The sequence below is a fragment of the Magnolia sinica genome, chromosome 14 (genome assembly GCF_029962835.1).
Source record: "Magnolia sinica isolate HGM2019 chromosome 14, MsV1, whole genome shotgun sequence".
In the NCBI taxonomy this organism is placed as follows: Eukaryota; Viridiplantae; Streptophyta; class Magnoliopsida; order Magnoliales; family Magnoliaceae; genus Magnolia; species Magnolia sinica.
In genome coordinates this window covers 69,712,461-69,734,706 of record NC_080586.1, presented here as the reverse complement: position 1 = coordinate 69,734,706, position 22,246 = coordinate 69,712,461, and the positions used below count along the sequence as shown (strand labels likewise).

Genomic DNA, 22,246 nt, shown 5'->3' with positions numbered 1-22,246 from the left:
AATCGGCCTCTCTGGTACACTTTCAAATTCAGAATGCAAGTGGGGAGAGTGGTTCTGAAGGGAATTATATAGCACGAAGAGAATCTTTGCATTAATGGTAAGCATGATGGCTGCCGCTGAACCGTCGCAAGCCGACTTCACGAGCACACGTGGCTACAGGTCACTGGTTTAACCTCTACCTAGCCCCGTGCGCCTGACATCGAACGATGAGCTGCAGGTAGCAGAAACGGCGCTCGAGCAGAGGGAGCGTCACTCAAATGTCTCCCAGGGTATACGTGGCGATTAGCCATAAGCTAAACGACGATTCGAAATCCCAACCGTCACCACGCGTCCTCTGAATGTTAGCCCATAAGCAGGAAACCCTGAGGGTACAACACTTTAAAATTCCAGAATCATAAGAATATCGGCATGCACAGAAGGTTCAGCAGATGAGGCGGTTGATCTTCCGTGTGCTTACTCTCCGAGTCCGTAGCCGACCTCGAAGAGTAGGGGGCTTCTGTTATGGGAAGATCCGAGCTTGTTATAGTTCCGAGGACCTGCGTCTTTGTAGTCCGATCGGGTGAAAGATCACCCGAAATAATGAACACTGATGAAGAGAGTAACATCAAAGCACCTAAGCCGAGGGAACAACCTCTGAGCCTAGGGCTCATACTTACGCAAAGAAGGACATCCGAGCTAGGGGATTGTCCTTGTCCTCATCTTCATCGTCATCCGGAGAAGAATGTCCCGAGCCGAGACTACGGCGGAACATCTCAGATGCTAAACTAAGAAACTGCCTTAAGTGGACGTGCCCGCCAACTTCGCCCATTGATACGCTACATGATCCCTGGATTATGCACAATATCTCCACGATCTGAAGAGCCTCCTAATTGAGTGAATCGAGCCGAGATTAACGGACCCAGACCATCCGATAGTCAGGAACAACTCACACCCTAAACCCCAACTACACTACTTAAACCCAGATTCCTAGCCTAACTTTGGCATCAGAGGGTCCCCTGCTCTAGCCAGGGTCTCCTTTGTCCTTCTCTTATGCAGGCACAAAAGGCTAGGCTCAAGTGCTCGGAGCTTGGTGAAGGGTGAACCATATTTTTGCATCAACAATTTAGGTATTATGAGCCCAGCTGTGGTTGGCCCATTGACCAAAAACACATCAGATTGGAAGAGTCCCAATCCTTGACTCCGTCCCAACGAGTAGACGGTTAAGAAGGACCAACAGCAATGCCTCACATTCAACATACATAATCTAGTCACGGTGATCTTCTAATTTGAGAGATTTCATAGAGTGGATTCTTCCAGTAGACCCATCATATCAATGGTTCCCACACTTAGAGCCATACTGGAGTTGAACCGAGTTAAGCTTGGCCCACCTCATCTCAGCTCGGCCAGCAGGCTACCCCAGCTTGAACTTAGCTCGGCTCGGCTCAGCTAGACTCGATCAATATCTCACGTCTACTTAAGCCGAGCTCGAGCCAAGTTCGAGTTCGAGCCTATGAGCTGAGTTCGAGTTTAGGTTTTAGTGTTATATATATATAAAATTTATTTAAATATATGAATATATACAAAATGTTTATATTAAGTGAACCCGATTTGAGTAGAAATGGTTCGAACTAAGTTAAGTTCAAGTCAAGTTCCAAGCCGAATTGAGTCAAGTTCGGTCTAACTCAGACTCAACTCAAAATTTTTTCAAGTTCAAAAAATCATCTCGACTCGACTCAAATTCACTTTCAAGCCGAGTAGAATCGAGCTTTTCCAAGCTGAGCCGAGCGAGTTAACCAAGCTAACATGGTTCATGTATAGCTCTACCCACACTAGTAGCATTTGTAATTGGCCTCTTTGGGACCACTAAACCATGGGCCCACTTTCACAATTAAAAGACCCAGATACTATTGTGTAACTTTCTTTGGGCAGCTCATGATACAGACATGTTATGTGGGATCATATTTCATGCACGTAGGAGATAGCCGTGCAAAATGTTAATCTCATTATGAAGATCCAATTGATTGCACATTAGCTCGATTTTTGATGTCAGTTGTGTAATCTATATGCGGAATTGCAAGGACCGTGCTATGCATTAGATATGGAGATGAGATGAAGTAGATATCATACCTTATTGAGACGCTATCGTTGTAGGCTTGATGCTATAGTCTTCCTCTCCTTATGCCCTTAGAGAAGCCCTGGGATCGGCATTTTAGCTTCTTTGTATGTGTTGGATTGAGGATGCATCTTTGTTTTATAGTTATAGAGGGTAGAGAAGTTTGAAACCCATCGAAGCTCCTCTCCCTATGGCTCCACATGAATTTGGTAATCCCAGTTCAATTATATCACCATGTGTGAATCACAGTTGTAACAGACCATCCCTTACATGATTTTTTAGATGCATCGCTACTTAGTGGGGTCCACTGGTACACCCGATTACACTTTCCAACACTTGGGACAATCTAGACTGTTGATCAATAAGGCCCACCTTATAGAATTCTTACACTCTCCCACTTGGGCTATATTGATTAATGTCAATGATTAATCTATGAAAATAATTTTGAAAATATGTTTTAATTTTAAAAAATATTCAATTAGTTAACTAATATAATTGTTGGATAATACGTTCAATGCTATTGCAATTTGGTACATTAAGACCACTAGTATCGGATCACGGTAACCATCACACCATTTAATCTAAGCAAAGTAAGAATAAGAGCAGTCACAGATACTATTAGTCTTAACGACATAGATTGGGAAGTAGAAAGTGTGGTATAAAGTTTACACATGTAGTGTGATGATATGTGCCTATCCTTAAGAGGTCTTGAAGCTTTCAAATGTCTTCAACGAGACACGACTGTAGTTCTACTTACTCAAAACAGTTTGTGCATACTTAGAGAGAAGCATAAATAAACTTTATATCAAAATCATCAAAACTTTATTAAATGAGATCTCTTCATTGTTTATGAAAATAAAACATGCTCAACTCCCACTAACTGAAAGCATATTTAGGATTAATGAATCATATGGATGTTACATACTCGTAAAATGACGTAATAGGGAGCTCTTTAGTGAGCGAATCTGTAATCATTTTCTTAGTGCCATTGAAGTCCACAGACACTTGATGATTCTGAACTATTTTCTTTACAAAAAGATATTTGATGTCGATATGCCTCACCTTGATGAATGCTTATTGTTACTAGAAAAGGAAATCGACTGAATTATCGTAAAATATTTTCCATGGTTTTGGGATATGCTCCAGTATCTACAAACTTGGGAAGAAATATTGTAATCATAATGCCTGATTAAATGCTTCATGAAAAGTAATGAATTCAATTTTCATAGTGGATGAAGCTGTGGTTGACTGTTTTACACTTTTCTAAGATACAACCCCACCAACTATCATTAAGATGTAGCCAGAGGTTGACTTCTTTGTATTAACATAGCCAACATAATCTGCGTTTGAGTATCTAACCACCTCTAAAGGATCAGATATTCTATATGTGAGTTTGAAGTCCTTTGTTCTTTGCAGGTAGCGCAACACTTTCTTTGCAGTTATTTAATGCTAGCGTCAACCATCAACACTGACCTCACCAGGACCGTCCCAATCAAATTCCTGCCTGAGCCGAGCATTAGTCAACTTGATCAGAAAGAAGCTCTCCCAATTGATCACATACTGAATTGGATAGATCCTATCATACGTTACCTACGACAGGGTGAGCTACCTGAGGACAGGTCGGAGCTCAGAAGATCAGGTATCGATCTGCTTGGTACACAATATTGGGAGATGTCCTATACAATAAGGGGTTTTGATTGGTCTACCTAAGGTGCCTACAACCAAATGAAATTGAATACATTTTGAGAAAAATCCATGAAGGCATCTGCGAAAATCACTCAAGCGGGAAAGCCATGGTACATAAAGTAATCAGAGTAGGTTATAACTGGCCCACAATGCATGAGGATGCTAGGTGGTTTGCAAGGAAATGTGACAAGTGTCAGCACTTCGCATCAATGCCATGAAAACCACTCGAGTAGATGACCTCGATGAGTGGACCTTAGTCCTTTACACAGTGGGGAGTCGACATCATTGGACCCTTACTGATCGGTAAGGGACATACCAAGTTCGCTATTGTTACCATCAACTACTTCACCAAGTAGGCTGAGGCTAAGCCTTTAGCTCGAATCACCGAGAAGAAGATGATCGACTTCATCGAGAAAAGTATTTATTTGCACATTCGACATCCCCACACTATCATTATTGATAATGGTATGCAATTTGACAATTCCAGGTTTCGAGGATTGTGCGAAAAACTCGATATTCGTAATGCTTTTACCTCACCTTGGTACCCCCAAACTAACGGCTAGGTGGAGGCAATTAATAAGATTGTCAAAGGCCACATTAAAACCAAGTTCGAGAGATTTAAAGGGGCTTGGTTGGATGATCTGCCACATGTTTTATGGCATATCAGACCACTACTCGTTCAACTATCGGAGAGACTCCTTTCTCTAGTCTTCGTCGTAGATGTAGTGGTCCCAGTGAAAATTGGGATCCCATCAGGACGAACTGAACTATTTTCACTAGAGGAGAACGACGTGTAACTATTACTGAGTCTCGACTTGCTTAAGGAACTTAGGGACTGCACAAATAAGAGTCATCGCCTACCAATGGAGAGCTCCTCGGTATTACAATTCAAGGGTTAAGTAATGAAGATTCAGGGTAGGAGATTTGGTACTTCGAGAAGTTTTCCTTAGTACTAAGGAGTCCGGTTCATGATCCTTGGGACTGAGCTAGGAAGGACCCTACAAGGTCATCGAAATAGACCGACCAGGGACATTCTGGTTGGAGGACATGTAGGGGCGGACCCTGCCTCATCCATGAAATACTGAACTTTTGAAATTCTACTATCAGTAGCAACTGACCCGAGGAGTTGTATAGGGACATCAGGCGCACATGGTCGACGATACTCCTCAACTGTCTACTACTTGTAACCTCCTTTATAAATAAAGAAGAAGAAAAACATGTTTCCCTTACATTAAGAATATACCATCCCTAAGTGACTGACGCAATGGATAAAGAGCTCAAGAAGGAACTAAACCCAAGCAGGTACCCTTCCGACTACATAAAGCCTGGTGGCCAAAAAGTGGCCGAGACTAGGGGGAGGCTAAGTAAGGCACCCTCTGACTAAGCTCATTACCCTAATAAGGTAACCAACCTAAGGGGCACAACCCGGGTGTAAACACTCTATGTCAGCACAAGTGCTCAGGATGGAACGTTCCCGAGGAGACTACTAAAAGACCCAATCCTTAATCATTTTTACTACCCCACTCCCAAGCTTGGATGGATCAAGCTCAAGAGTAAGTAGGGAAGCCAATAAGGCAGTAAGCAACACAACATCCCAAACATGAATAAGAAAAAAGTTATGAGCAAAAATTCCTTTTGCATTAAATTTGATGAAAAATTTACGGAGCTATCTTTTTTAAAATCTTTTTTAAAAAATGGAAAAAATACATATAACGTTTAAGCTGGTGGAGGACTCTCAGGCTCAGGGATGGGAACAACATCGGCAGTAGCAACAACAGTCTCCCCAGAACTCACTTCCTCATCCAGCCATGTTAAGCTGAGCCCTGGGAAATGGCCTTGAACTTCCTTCTAGCAGTTAGTGAAGTCGGCATTGAAGACCTCCTCCAACTCCGCTTGATGAGCTGTAGAGGCTTTGTATGCTTTCACCGCTATTCACCTTCTTGACTGGGATGCTAGCCTTGACCTCAGTTGCCAATGTCTTCACTCTCTCCACCTCAGCCTCCAACTTGGCCCCCCTGGCTAGCAGTGCAACACAACACTGATGCTCCTCCATTAGCTAAGCGAGGGAAGCTTCCCTTGCTCCCACAGATGCATGGATAACACCTTGAAGCTCTCCCAGGTCAGACACAACCGATGTAATCTCTTGGGCCTTTGCCTTAAGGTTGATGTGAGTGGTGTTCAACAGGCACTTGGCTTCGTTGAACCTAGCCATCAGGTCTAGGGTAAATTGGCATTGAGCAATGACCCCAACAGCCTCCTGTAATGTGAAAAGGACCAAGGTCAGTCTACCAAAGGGAAAAAGAATGATAAAATAAAAAAGTTATAGACTACTAACACAACTTGATGGCCGAGGTTGCCACCGTTGAAAATAGCTGCTCCGGATGCAAAGACAACAAAGAATTCACCTCCTTCTTAAGCATATGGTCTTGTCCCTAGCTTAGGAGTACAACCAAGTTCTTGAGGATCAAATGAGAGGAAGAGGATGGCCCCCTTATGAAAGCCACCTCGGTGGTTGACTCCTGGCACTCAGATGCACCAACAATACCTGAGGCCTCCTCGGCTCGAGCCCCCTCAGACCTTGATGAGGGTGCATGAAGGTTGACCACTTTAGGGGTCAAGCATCAGTAGCTCCACTCTCGGGCTCAGCTAGGACCATAATAGAGTTGATGTCAGCTGGGCCTCGCTCACTTGAGGGATGGTGGTAGGGGAAACAGCTTGGGTGGGGTGGTGAGAGAAGTTGATGGGGTTGTCCTCCTCCCCACGCTCTTCAACCTCTCTAGTTTGTCCCTAGATTGGAGATTCCTCTTTTGAGATGGAGGGCGTTTTGACATCGTTATAAAATCAATAGAGAAAAGTCAGTATAAAAACCTATATATATGACTATCGACCAAGTATGGGCAAAGGTGGAAGAAATTCTCCCCTGGAGCTACTAGAGTGAGGCTAAACTGCCACAGGAGCTGTGGCATGACTAACCTCCTATAGTCTCGTTGAGCCGCTGGTTGCTCTCTGACAATCTTAATCTGACACAGGAGAGAGACGGAGAGGCTAGGTTGAGACTTGGGAAAGGCTACAAAAAGAGAAGAAAAGTTTAGATGCCCACACGGAATGAGCAAGAAAAAGTAAAAAAACCATATACACCAGCTAGGCATGTGCTCCGACTTGGGAGGCTAAAGGATGTAGGAACTTGAGCATATAATCTCTCTGTCTCTTCTGCAAGGGCCTCCTATTCTCCAGTAATAAAAAACTACTTGTCCTTCCAGCCTTTGTTAGAGGACGGGTTATTGGTGATAATGGCCTGGCCTTGCTCGACAATGAAGAAAAATAATACCAGCCTCGAGAGTCATGGCTACTCTTGGTGGCCTAGTACAGGAAGAAGAGCTCATTTATGATGAGCTTGGAGTTGCTGATCTATTGCCAGAGAATGCAACAACCAAAGATAGCTCGCCACACATTGGGGTTCAACTGCCCCGGGGTGACCTTAAGCCGGTGGAGCATTTCTTTCACCACTAGATGAAAAGGCAAGCGAAGACTGCAAGCAAAAAAGATCAGGTGTATGGTAACCTCCCTTGCGAGAGGTTAGCCGAGTTGCTCTCTAAACTAAGGAAGCCTAAGCCCCATTGAGCTGGGAATCACATATTTTGACCTAAGGGCCTGTTGGTTGGTCATCTTTAGCCTAGATATAAAAATATTGGCCGTATGGGCCATATCCCTAGAAGATGAGGAGGTCGCCTCTGGTTGTCGTGATGAGGCCTCCCCTATTCGTGGCTCCACCTTTGATGGTGGTTCTGCCCTATGAGAAGGGGTGGGCTCCTGGGACCCGGACCATGAAGACAGAGTAGACTGAGAATCCGAGCTACTACCCATTGACTCTTCATGAAAAGCACTGGAGATATTGGCAGCCCTAGAATCCCCATCGGAAGACATAAAAAATAGAGGGAAAGAAAGAGATAGACTCTAAGCGTATCGAAAAAATCTCCAGCATGAGGACCTTGAATTGGCAAAGACCAAAGGAGAGAACTCTCGAACTGAAGTAGAGGCTAGACGTAGGTTGGAAGAGCTCGGGCTTCGCAAAACTGATGAACGAGGGAATGAAGGGGATGATATTATTTATAAAATCCCCTTGGCAACACATTTATTCCTACGCGGTGCTACGTGGGCATGAGGTAATGCTTCGGTTACCATGCCCTTCCGTGTGGCAATGCAAGGTTGCCCCAACAAACACATGACAACTTAAGTGACAATTGTCAATACCGATTCATCTAAAGTCTAAATGACATCTAGCTATTAATGCATGTCCCCTTATATCTCATGACTGATTATCATAACTATTTTAGATTTCACGTCGGGCGTCGCCTTTTTAGCTCTTTAATTAGCTAACAATTGACAAACCTAGGCTCAATTTAAAATTTCAATAAGATCGGGTTACTTGAAATTCAAATTTTGACTCTCACACTTCTAGACCAGTCTGGACTCTTACTTTTTAAGCACGTGTAAGACAAGCTTGGAAGTGGGGTGCAACTATTGTGGGAAAAACTAAACTGATCTACTATGCAAAAAGCGTAACTGGCCATAAGAAGAACGCTAGAGCGTCCCAAACTGACAAGGCATAAGACCCAAAGAGCTTGGAAGACACTGTTAATGATCCTCTTGATGGAGAGATCAGCCCCGAACCGAGTAGAGCTCAATGATCCTTAAAGGCAGAGCTTAGTTGCAAAAATCATTTCCTGATCTGAGCAGGTCGACCACCACTAAAGCGGGGTGAGGATCTTGGAGAATATCGTGCCCCAGATCAAGAGATAAGATCCGAAGATCACGCAATGTCCAAAGATCACGCTGTCTAAGGCGGGATCGACAATATATTTGGAGGGAGATCCATATCCAGATAAGATCTTCCAGCACATCCGATGAATCCCACAAGACGTCATCTCGACACTACCCAATGGACTCTATAAGTACTCCTACTGTAATTGAAGGAAGGTAAGCAAAAAAAAATAAATCCTAGCTCAAGCCTTTTTCAACCCGAGTCCACCTGCCTAACTTAGGGGTTAGAGGGTCCACAATAGTTATCAGCACCCCCATTGTCTTATTCATCTTGTCTTTGCAGGTTTATTGGTAGACTCACCTATGTAACTAATCACATCTATTCACCCAGATTTTGGTAATAACAACCTTAGTGCACCAAATCTAGAGATATGATTGGAGGTGTACACGAATTGAGCTAGCTCAGTTAGCTCACTCAACTGACTCGAAAAAGCTCTATTTGACTCAGTTTGATGCTGAGTTCGAGCCGAGTTGGGTTGATTTTTTGAGCTCGAAAATGAGTTTGAGCTGGGTGACTCAGTTACTTTGATATTAATGTTGCTCACCAAGTGTTTGATGAAATGCCTTAAAGAAGTGTGGATGGTGGCAAGGAAGGTATGTATATGAAACCAACACCTTTTTTTTTCTTGATTTTTATGTTGCTTAGAAGGTGTTTAATAAAATACTTGTAAAACCATTGTTGATGTCTCAAATACAGTGAGATTTTGAAGGTGCAGTCCAGTTGTTTGTGAAAATACTGCAATGGTGAACTTGACACGATCTTAGCTCGAACTGGCCTGAGCTGCTAACTGAACTGAGTTAAGCTGGCCAGTCAAGCTCGAGGACCAAGCCGAGTTGAGTTCGAGCTGAGGTCAGCTGGTCGAGCCTAGTCGAGTTGAGGCCAGCTCACTGGGTTCGACTCAATGTACACCCCTGGATATGATATCATGTTATATTGTTCTCTTTTCTTGTGGTAGAGAATCTGCATCTTTGGTAGGCTTTCCTTCACCTTTGTGTGTGTTTTTAAGCAGTAAATAAAACAAACATGATTACACATTTAAGGTAATAGTTCCTACCAATTTTAAAATTGGTATATTTTTGGTGTTTTCGCCTATAATTGATATCAAAGTAGGAGGCAATACATAACTTGATTCATTTATTATATTAATGAGCCCTTTTCATGCCTCAATGCATGTTGCCAACCACAGGATGTATGACTGGACCTTCATATGAGTAATAACTAGGCCACAATCATTTGCAAAAAGGGGAAAATAGTGTATTTATTCTTGGTCTTAAGAATTGTGAGACTCTCCATGTTGTATGTATGATTGATCACCACGATGATTGTAGTAGTGTAGACACGCCACCAAGGGTTGATTAGCAGGTGGGATTCTCCAAACTTAGCCCAAAACTATGCCCAAGGCTAAACCTAGTCAAAGCCCAAGCCTAGGCCCATTAGTGTTAGGTCCATAATTAAGCAAAGGGACACAGACTAGAGGGGAACTCAGACCTCACCTCGGCTCTCGGCCAAAATCGGGACCCATCCACATGTCTGGCAATGCACCATGCACATCCGACCATGTTGAATTTTGTGATATTTTATCCCACGTTTGTTAAGAAGGGGAGAAAAATCAAACCTCATGGGAGTGACCCTTTTGCCCTTAGTTTTTCATGAATTACACCTCTTGCCATCTGATCTAACCAACCACAATGCGCCACATGCCGCACGAATCCAACAACCAATCACAATGCTGGAAACCTTATTTAACTCCTAAACTTCCTAAAAACTACAAAAATGTCACCTTAGCACTTACAAAACCCCCATCTCACCTCGCTTCCACCTTCACTCACCATTCACCAAGTTACACCCAAGAAAGAGAAGAAGGGAGAGTGGGTCTAGCCCATCCATCCACCAAAAAGAGAAGAAAAGTGAAAGAGAGGTAGCCTTCTTAGCTTTAGGTCAGCGCGGCCAAGCTTAAATCTTAGCCACCTGAGCCATTAGAAAGGATGATCCAACTCACTCCAATCAATCTTTGTGACAACTCGTTCACCCACTTAGCTAGCTTATATTAGTTTCATTCACATTTGTATCAGCATTGTTCATCATCATTTCCACTCTAAACCCTCATGCTCATCTAGTCGACTCGAGTGTATGCTCTACAGCTTGTTGGGATACCTAATCCTGCCCATAAAAGCTTAGTTCAACTGGATTTCCATTGCTTGAAGTAGGTATCGTATCTCCACACTGCATTGCACACTACATTGTATCATTTGTGCACAAGAACTAACCTCATCCCTTGTGTTTTGTTGAGTCCTGTGAGTAGAGACCATACTTTTATATAGACAGAGAGGGTGCCTAACACCTTCCCTCTTTGTTGCTGTGGCCCTTTATCTAGAATCCCAGGTCGCAGATCAGGAGTCATTTTAAAGCTGGGAATCCTCTGATTCTCTAGCTTAAGGTTTTTACATGGTCTAATTGACTATGAAAATTTGAGTAACTGGCTAGTGGCTACCCCAAGTCAAATATACAACACCCTAAGCCATTGAAAGAAACACAAGTGGCATGTCATCATGGTTGTTGAAAGTCCCCCTACTACTGGCGAAGTGGGATTTATGGAGTGATCGCAATCTTTTACTTATTGTTGAGAGTGGTTGTTCTTCCTTAGGGGTTGTGGTTGGATGTTGTTTTCGTGCTTGAGAGCAAGAGGTGTCCTAATCGGTTTGTATTTAGCCATCTTCATTTTGGACAAGAATTCTAGAGCATACTTTGTTTAAGAGAGAGAATCCTCGCAGCCCTCGAGAAGCAACAAGCAACAGAATGAGCGCTTGCACACGAAAGTCGTTGTGAAAATGCCCATCCACTAAGCAACGACTGAAAAGCCATTGTGCGCTAGCGTGCGCATCCAATAAGGAACAGCTAGTATGAAAGCCATTGTGCTAATATGCATCTAAGCAAGTTGAAAAATGTGAGTGCTCCTGTGTGATATGGTAACCTTACATAAAAGCCTAAAAAGGCACCTGCGAATGTGATCTACCTACGATCTGGTGTCCATAGAATGACGACTCCACTGAAAATTTTCTAATTCCACCAGTCACAACTTGACTTGAAAAACATGTCATTACAAAATCCAAGGGATTATAGACCTTACACATAGCATATACAGCAACATTTTGCATTCATCCTAGCCTACGAAAAAGAAGAAAAATAAAAAACCATAAAAAATCCAAAACCATTCCGTCTGTCCGAGCAAGGCATTCTCGAGAAATACCATAGCCTAATCCATATTAAATCTACAACAACCATGGCCAACAATAGAGGAGCTCTTCCCTTCCCAGCACTTGAGACGCCCGAAGTCCTTTTACCATAAGTAAGCTTAACAGAGCTTGTTCCAATTTGGGCTGTACACGAATCGAGTTAGCTCGGTTAGCTCTCTCAACTCGATTCGAAAAAACTCGATTTGCTGATTTTTTAGCTTGAAAAGATTTTGAATCGAGTTCGAGCTTGCTCGAGCTCGACTCGACTCAGATTGAACCCTAACTCGAATCGAACTTGGATCAAACCAGTTCAGTGACTCGGTTACTTTGATATTGATGTTGCTCACCAAGTGTTTTATGAAATGACTCAACAAAGTATTGGCTGGTGGCAAGGAATGTATGTGTTCACATCCCCAAGTGTAGGGTCACGATGTAGTAATAATGTCAGTAAGACTGAGGTCGAATCCACAGGGACTAAAACTTGTACGTTTATGAAATTAACTAGAAGTAGAATTAGAAGAAGATGTGAAACTAATTTTGAAGTATTTGAGAGAGTAATTGTGAATAGAGTAATTAAAACTAAGAATTTAAAGGTGGGAATTCGGGTGCCAAGGATCCACTTGTATTGATTAGGGAGCCCTCTTGCTTGATTCAAGTAACACAATTAGAATTGGAGTCCTATCTTAGCAAACTGAAAAATATATCAATAAAACCAAATCAGAATTTCCATTGATCTAATTCTCAATAAAGGAGAACTATAATAATTGGTAGGAACTCCTTGAGGTGTAACAGATTGTCCATTCCTCTAACTGAAAGTTGGATGATTTCTTCAGCAGGAGTTGTATGTGTTCGAAGTGAGTCCCTTGAAAGGCCTTTGGTAGTTATTTACGACATTTGATTGCTCATTTAATATTTCTTGAAGCGCAGGTATTGTTGGGCAAATTTTCAGTTGTATGAATGTTACAAGCACAAATACTGTGGACAACTTCCTTATCCTTATCCTTCCTAAGTTCCATGGCCTTAAGTTTCCTTGGACTGGCCACTTTAGCATTGATATCATCCTCCTCTTCAAAAGATATATTCCACCTCTCTCATTTGATTGAGTAGACTTAGATGTGATGCTCGTTCTTAGAGAGATGTCCCATGATTGTGCGGTTTCAGCAAGTTTATCAAAGTAATCCCACACTTCATCAACATCTTTGTTCAAGAATTTCCCACTGCACATTGTCTTGAAAAATTGGCGCATGAAAGATGTCAGTTCTTCATGGAAGAAATTTGTTATGCACCACATTTTAAAACCGTGTTGTGGGCATAAACTGACAAGATCCTTGAACCGCTCTCAACATTGGAAGAATTTTTCATCTTCCCTTTGGGCAAAGTTCATGATCGACTTTCTGATGGTGTTCGTTTTATGATATGAGAAGAATTTCTTTATGAACTCCCTTGTCATGTCATTCCATTTGCCAATAGATCATGGTCATAGTGAATGTAACCACGTCTTAGCCTTTTCTTTCAGGGAGAAAGGGAAGAGTTTCAGCCAGATTGTGTCCTCAGACACATTAGGAAAGTATAAAGTGACTATGATCTCATCAAACTCTTTCAAGTGTAAATATGGATTTTTAGATTCAAGCCCAAGGAACTTTAGAAGGAGTTGGATCACTCTTGGCTTAATGTCTATGTTTTCTGTATTTTCTGGATAAACCATACAGGAAAGGGTGCTCACCCCCGCCGGTTGTAAATAGTCTTGTAAAGTACGAAGCGGGGGTGCTCGATGCACCTCGTTCTCATCCTGGATTTCCTCCACCCTAGGTTGGGGTGGATATGGAGGTTGATTGGCTTGTTGATTTGCAGCTATAACTTCGGTTAACTCTCTGGATCTCGAGTGGTGTCTAATCCTGTGATGGATAGATAACTCCTCAACCAATCTTCCTTCACTTAAGAGACGTCGAGTGTTGTCACGGACCCACTTGGGCATGAAACACTCTCAACCCTTAATTTCAGAATCTAACCTAAACCTAAAAACAAAAAGGAAAATAGAAATCTAGAAATAGAAAGAGAGAGAATTAGAAAGAAGTTACCAAATTAGAAGTCTCTATGTTAGGATCCTGCAAAAGAAAAAGGGAAGTGAATTAGTTTCTAAAAATATAAATAAAAAGTTTCTAAAAATAGAAAGATGAGTTAGTTTCTAAAAACAAATTAGGAAAGTTTTTAAGAAAACAACCAAGTTTTCAAAAATGAAAAAGGAAAGTTTCTAAAAATAAATTAGGAAGAATTTTAAACCTAGAAAAAGGAAAGTTAAGTTAATTTCTAAAAAAAAAGAAAGAAAAGTTTCTAAAAAAAAGTTTCTAAAAACAAATTAGGAAAGTTTCTAAATCTAGAAATAGAAAGAAAAGTTAGTTTCTAAAATAAATTAAGAAAGTTTCTAAATTTGGAAATAGAAACAAAAGTTAGTTTCTAAAAACAAATTAGGAAAGTTTCTAAATATGAAAATAGAAAAAAAGTTAGTTTCTAAAAACAAACTAGAAAGAACCCTAATATAAAAATAGAAAGTAAATAAATCCTAATCTTAACCTAATTCCAAAACTTATCAAATTCAGAAAATGCAACTGTTAATCCTCGGCAATGCCGGTAAAAACTTGCTTACAACCCCAAGTGTAAGGTCGCGATGTAGTAATAATCTCGGTAAGACCGAGGTTGAATCCACAGAGACTAAAACTTATATGTTTCTGAAATTAACTAGAAGTAGAACTAGAAGAAGATGTGAAACTAATTCTGAAGTATTTGAAAGAGTAATTATGAATAGAGTAATTAAAACTAAGAATTTAAAGGTAGGAACTAGGGTCCCAAAGATCCAGTTGTAGTGATTAAGGAGCCCTCTTGCTTGATTCAAGTAACACAATTAGAATTGGAGTCTTATCCTATCCAATTAGAAGATATAATAATTAAGTTCAAATCTGAACTTTCCATGACATAATTCTCAATGGGGGAGAATTGTGATAATTGGAAGGGATTCCATCACCAAACCATGCCTATGGGACGATGGCCAACAACAAGATTTACCAATCCTACAATCTCAAAATCAGCAAAAGAAAATACTCAAAGCTATTGTAAATCTACTGTAATTTGAGTTACAATAAACCATTGAAAATTAAAAGTATTCCTTAAATATCAAATTAGAATAAAAGAAGGTTTAAGATAAACATGAATCAAAGCAAGAGAAACATCCAATCACACTACAAGCTTCACCTCTTAGCTCTACTTAAGAGGTTTAGCCAACCATAGACATGATTGGACCAAAATCTCTTAAGAAAAATATGAAAACAACTAAGGAAGAAAAAGAAAAACTCTTGGCGATGGCTTTTCCACCATTTTGCTATACTCCTTAAACCCTAAAAGATGCCTAATAACATCTTAGTGACTCTTATTTATAGTTGTGGAACTCTAACTTCCACACCTAGTTGGAAAACTCTAGAAACTGCCTCAAATTTATGCAGTTTGCTAAAATAGACTTCACTTTTCAGAATTTTACAGAATGACCTAGAGTTTCAGAATATACTTTTTCAGGATGATTTTTGGATTCCTTTTCTTCACTTCAAATCTTTGATTCTCTTTATTCCTCACTTAGTTTTCTTTGATCTTTAACATATGAATTTTGTAAGTGCTATGGTCTCATGCTCCTCTGATTGTCAAATTTTGTAGTGCCAAAACCACAATCTGTGTCTTGTGTAGCACATTGATATATATGTTCAAGGCAATGCATCACATGTACAAGGACAATGCTTCAAGACAAAAAACAAGATCTACTTCAAAGAAATGCAAGATTAAGTACATTGTTCACACCTTTAAGCTTCAAAGCTCAATGTCTTAAAGCGACATCGAAAGATAAGTGAACTATTCATACTCAAGACTCAAGATGAAGTACAACTTAAGTACTATAAAATCAAGCTTCAAAAGATCACAAGTTCAAGCTTCATTATGTGTCACGATATCAAGCTTCATGAACTTTAAAGATCGTCTATCATCTGAAGAAAAGAAGGTTCAATATTCATACGTCATGTTCAAGGTATGAAAGACCTTAGATTGACCTTAGGGTAGGTCATCTCGGATACATAACTCAAATTGAATCATTTTATAAGTGTTTGGTCTGGTCTTAGACTAGTCCTGGACATTGTTCGACTAGTCCTAACATTGGCTCGACCAGTCCAAGAAATTTCAAGACTAGTCCTAAGTTTGTTGTAAATTTTTAGAATTTTTTGTTGAGCCACGACCAGTCTTGGAGACTACTCGACCTGTCGTATGAACAGTGCACGACTTATCCTCGACCAGTCTTGCAGCTACGACTCGAACTCCACGACTATTTCAGCACCGCACGACCAATCGTGGACAGGTCACGACCAGTCGTGGAGGTCCCTCGACCGGTCGTGGATGGCCTAAAACCAGTCGTGGAATGGTTTTATCCGATCGCGCTCAAAATTTCAAAAATTTGTTGGTCCTACGACCAGTCGTGGTGTCCACAGGACCAGTCGTGAACGTGACTTCTGCACTTATAAATAGAGCACAATTTTCAGAGTTTGATATTCAATTCAAGTAAAATCAAGGCATCACTCTGAGAGATAAGTTTGTAAACTTCTTAAGCTATATTGTGCTCATTTAATATTCTCTTTTATTAATTTTTTATTTTTGATTTTGTATTCTGCATTCCAATCTGATTTGAAAGAGGGATTGAAGAGTTCCCACTTCTTGGAATCAAAATCAAATAGAGCTAGCCCAACTTGATTTAATTTAAAATCAATTTAGAATCTAGAACCATTTTAATTGTGAGTGTGGACATTGAAATTCTATTTGAACTTCTACTCTGATTTGGTTCTTTTAGGCTGCAACAAAAGGAGAATATCCAGGTATTTTATATTTGTGTAAATCTTCTGTTTTTGGTTTCTTTTGAGATTGAGCTAGAAAAATCTCATTCTTTTGGTTATCTGAGGAGATCTAGAAAACTCAGAGTGTGGGGTTTTTAAATTGTGTAAGCTCATTTGAAAGACACAATTATGAGGGTTTTAGGTGAACCTGGAAAAACCTATTTTTATAGTGAATGCTAATATCCACTGTGAGAGGATATTAGGAGTGGAGTAGCTGTGTAGCTATTGTTTAGCAGTTGGTGTACACACAGGGGAACCATTATAATTCTTTGTGTTTGAATGTGTGGTTTATTTTCTATATCTTTTATCATTCAAGTTTATGGGATGTATTTGTGGATGTGAATGTTGTAATCGGTTACATTTCAAGCATTGTGGTGAATGTTGCAATAACTTATATTTCCTTTCAAGCTATTTCCTTTTTATTCCTCTTCAGTTTGAGTTTTTGATACACAAACTGTTCTAGTAAGGTTGCCCTACCATAAATCCTTAGTTTTTATGGTGTAAGATTGTCCTTAGAATAACATTGGTATCAACCTCTCAATACTAGAGTTTTGAGGTTGCTTTACATTTCCGTATTGTGATTGTTTAAAGTTTTATCTTTCCTTTAATTGATTAAATTCCACTGTATCATTTTAATTTGGCATAGTCCTATTCACCCCCCTCCCTCTAGGACATATAGCTCAGCCTTTTCAAGTGGTATAAGAGCCTAATAGCTCATTTTAACTGTTATTTCTTTTTGGATTAATTTCCTAAACTAATCGATCTAAGCTTTATATAAGATGTCAAATTTTGATAGCCTTTCATTCACTAAGCCTCACCATTTGATGGCTCCAATTATGCCTATTGGAAAGCCAGGATGAGAATTTTCTTAAAATCCATGGATGAGAGTGTGTGGCAAGCCACAATGACTGAATGGACCCCTCCTACCACTGAAGTGACTGGTATCGATGGATCAAAATCTATGAGAGTAACACGTTATTTCTCATGTACCACTCTTCAGAAAAATGAGAGTAGTGCCAATGTAAAAGCACTAAATGCAATCACTTGCACACTATCACCGGATGAATTCAAAAGAATTATATCCTATGATACTGTAAAGCAAGCTTGGGATATTTTAGAAATGACACATGAGGGTACATCAATTGTCAAGAAATCTAAAGTCCAAATCCTCACAACCAAATTTGAGGAAATACATATGGAAGAAAATGAAATGTTTATGGACTTCTATACAAGATTAAATGACATTGTGAACTCTATGTGGGGTCTTGGTGGTAAAATCCCCTAAAGTAAAGTGTGTGCAAAGATACTATGCTCACAACCTAAACAGTTCAATTCTAAGGTAACTGCGATCTAGGAACTTCGTGATACAGACAATATGAGGGTAAAAGAATTAGTTGGCTCTTTACAGACTTATGAGTTAACTTTTAAAGCTCCTAAAGGTAAATTTGTCGCCCTTTAATCTTCTAAATATTTTTCTCAAGAAAATAGTAGTAATTCTGATTTAGAAAATTCTGAAGATGATATGGCCCTTTTAACTAAAAATTTTTACAAAATTTTCAAAAGTAAAAAGAGGGTTGATTTTCAAAAATCTAATGATAAGAAAAGATCCAAATCTAAAACTTGAAAATCTTTAAAAGATAGTCAATGTTACAACTGCCAAGAATATGGGCATTTAGCTAATAAGTGTCCTAATAAGGGCAAACCTAAAAGAAAATGTATGTTGGCTACTTGGGATGAATCTTCTGGCACTGAAGCCTCTTCTGAATCAGAAGATTCTGAAACCGAGTTGGGTAATGAAGTCAAAGCCCTTATGACTCTAGCCAAGTTCACTTTTTCAGATCATGATGATTCAACTAGTGAAGAAAATCTGAATAGTGATCATAAAAATGAAGAAGATCTTCAAGACGCTTACAATACCCTATAGAAGGAAAGTTGTTAAATTGCTATTAAACTAAAACTTCAAAAAGAAAAGTTTTTAAAACTTAAAGAAAATTTTGATTCTCTTATTTTAGAAAAATCCCACATTTCAGATTGTTTCGAAAAATCGAAATGCGATTTAGATTTCAAAACCTCCCTTATTGAAAGTCTTAAATCTGAAAATGAAAACTTAAACTTGAAGTCTCTTCACTTTTGGGTTTAAAGGATACATGGAGGTATGCCCAAGGTGATCCAAAGTTAGAAAAGCTTTTTTCTGGATCAAGAAAATGTGGCGACCAATCCGGTTTGGGCTACGATAAAAATGTTCCTCCTAAATAGAAGTGTACTCCTCCTAAGTTTGTGAAAGGAGAATCTTCAAACTCAAAAAGGAATAGTTCAAATCAAAATGTTTCTAAAAATGCTAAAACTTTTCAATCTTTAAAACCCGAATGCAACCATATCAACTGTAAAAATTAGAACCGAAACCCTTTAGCTGAGAAAATAGTTGAATTACTTAAAGAGCTCTTAAAATCTAACTCAGTAGGTCACTCTTTCAACAACTACAAATACAAGAAGACCAACTATACTCTTAAACTCAAAACAGTTATGAAATGGGTTCCTAAGGTTACTTGCTTGGTTGCCCACACCACTTTCAAAGCATTAAGCCATTCAAAGTGGTACCTAGACAGTGGATGCTCCAGGTACATGACTGGTGAGAAATGTCTGTTCACCACTCTTAAAGGCATGACTGATGGATCAGTTACATTTGGTGATGGTAGCAACTGCAGAATTATTGGCCAAGATACTGTTCAACTTTCTAACCTCCCTTTATTTGAGAATGTCTTATATGTAGAAGGGTTAAAACACAACTTGTTAAGCATTTCTCAAATATGCGATAAAAATCATAGCGTAATATTTTCTAACCTAGGGTGTGAAATTTTAAATAAAAATGGTGTAATAATATTAACTGGTCATAGAACTTCTGAAAACTACTGCATCGTAAGTGATTCTAGCTCATCTAATCAATCGTGTTACATGGTCTATACCGATGAAACTATGTTATGGCATAAACGCCTTGGACATGTACACTACCGCAATTTGTATAGATTGAGCAAAAGAGAACTGATAAGAGGTCTACCTAAATTACAGAAAGTAGACAAAATATGTGTCGAATGCCAGATTGGCAAGCAAACTAGGAGTACTCACAAAAAGGTGGACTCCAATGCCACATCAAAATCGCTCGAACTCATCCACATGGATCTTATAGGACCAACGAGGATGGAGAGTCAAGGTGGCAAAAAATACATACCGATAATTGTGGATGATTTTACCAGATTCATTTTGGTAGCCTTTTTAAGGGATAAATCAGAAACCCTTGATGAAGGAAAAAGGATGTCAAACAGATTCAAACGTTTCTCAAGTCAGTAAGATCCATAGTGATCATAGATCAGAATTTGAGAATAACAGTTTTGATAAATTCTGTTGTGATTAGGGAATACTACATGAATTCTCTGCACCCAAAACACCACAATAAAATGGAATTGTTGAAAGAAAAAATAGAGTGCTTCAAGAAATGGCAAATGTAATGTTGAATAGTATGAAGCTCCCTAAAAATCTATGGGCTGAAGCCGTAAATACTGCCTGTTATATAATCAACCGGGTTTATGCAAGTAAGTCAAACAATAAAATGGCTTATGATATGTGGTTTGATAAGAGGGCTACTGTCAAATACTTTCGAGTTTTTGGCAGCAAGTGCTATATTTTATGTGACCGTGAAAATCTAGGTAAGTTTGACACCAAAAGTGATGAAGGGATCTTTTTAGGATATGCTTTGAATAGTCGAGCGTATCGAGTACTGAATAAGAGGATCGATGTAATTCAAGAGTCCATCAATGTGGTCATTGACGATCACTTGAATACACCTGCCTCAAGTTTAGATAATGATGAAGTTCTTCTAATTACAAACTAAATACTTCATCAAGTTAAAATAACTCTGAACTGAGGACTGTCAAAGATCATCCAACTACTCAGATTCTTGGAAACCCTCTCACTGGTGTGCGCACTCGTAGACAACTAAAAGATATATGTAATTACGTGTGCTTTATATCTTAGATCGAAACGGCAAATGTAAAATAAGCTCTTACTGATGAAAACTGGATAGTTGCGATGCAAGATGAGCTTAATCAATTTCTTAGAAATGATGTATGGTATCTTGTTCCTAGACCTAAAAATAAACATATTATCAGAACTAAGTGAATTTTTAAAAATTAGTTTGATGAACTTGCTAATATAATTCGAAACGAGGCTAGATTGGTTGTACAAGGGTACACTCAAATTGAAGGCATCGATTATGATGAAACCTTTTCCCCAATAGCTCGTCTTGAATCAATCAGACTATTTATATCCATTGCGTGCTTTAGAAAGATCAAAATATATCAAATGGAAGAGTGCTTTCTTAAATGACGATCTAAATGAAGAAGTATATGTTGAACAACCAACGGGTTTTGAAGACCCTAAAAATACTGATCATGTCTATCACCTAAAAAAGGCTCTCTATGGTTTGAAACATGCTCCCAGGGCATGGTATGAAAAATTGACTAAGTTTCTACTAAGTCGTAATTTTCTAATGGGAAGTGTTGATAAGACTCTTTTTATTAAGAAACATAACGATCATATTTTAATGGTGCAGATCTATGTTGATGATATTATTTATGGATTTACCTATACTAACTGACTATTGAGTTTGCAGATCTTATAAAATCTAAATTCGAAATGGGCATGGTTGGGGAGTTGAATTATTTCCTAGGGTTGCAAGTAAAACAATAACCTAATGGTATCTTTATTTCTCAAACCAAATATGCTCTAAACTTAATTAAAAAGTTTGGATTTGAGAATGAGAAAAATTTTAATACTCCTATGAGTACAACATTAAGACTCTCAAAAGACTCTACAGGTAAAAGTGTGGATTCTAAATTATATCGTAGTATGATTGACAATTTACTTTATTTAACTACAAGTAGACTTAATATTGTTTTTAGCGTTGGAATTTGTGCTAGATATCAATCTAACCCTAAAGAGTCTCATTTAACTGTTGTTTAGCAGATTATACGATATGTCGCAAGTTCATCTAATCTGAGTCTTTGGTACCCACATGATACTAGTGTTCAATTGACTAGTTATATAGATGCTGATTGGGCTGGTAATATTGATGATAGAAAATTAACCAGTGGTGATTGTTTCTATTTTGAAAACTATTTAGTATCTTGGCTTAGTAAGAAATAAAATTTCGTATCACTCTCAACTGCTGAGGCTGAATACATCGTAGCTGGAAATGCATGTACTCAGCGTGTATGGATAAATAGAATGTTAAGCAATTACAGAATTGCACAGCATTCAATGGTTTTATATTGTGATAATTCCAATGTAATTAATATATCTAAAAATCCAATTCAGCATTCACAAACCAAGCACATTGACATTAGATATCACTACATTCGTGAATTAGTGGAAGAAAAGATAATTTCATTGGAATACATTCTGACCGAGACTCAACTTGCTGACATTTTCACACAAGTTTAAT

At 39.1% G+C, this 22,246-nt stretch overlaps 1 non-coding gene across 1 annotated transcript; it reads left to right on the top strand.

Annotated features, from left to right (window-relative positions):
• The first annotated feature begins 13,128 nt into the window (after positions 1 to 13,128).
• Positions 13,129 to 13,235, top strand: LOC131226493 (small nucleolar RNA R71). Its single transcript, XR_009161872.1, has one exon. It is a non-coding gene; the product is annotated as a small nucleolar RNA R71 (small nucleolar RNA).
• Positions 13,236 to 22,246: the final 9,011 nt, after the last annotated feature.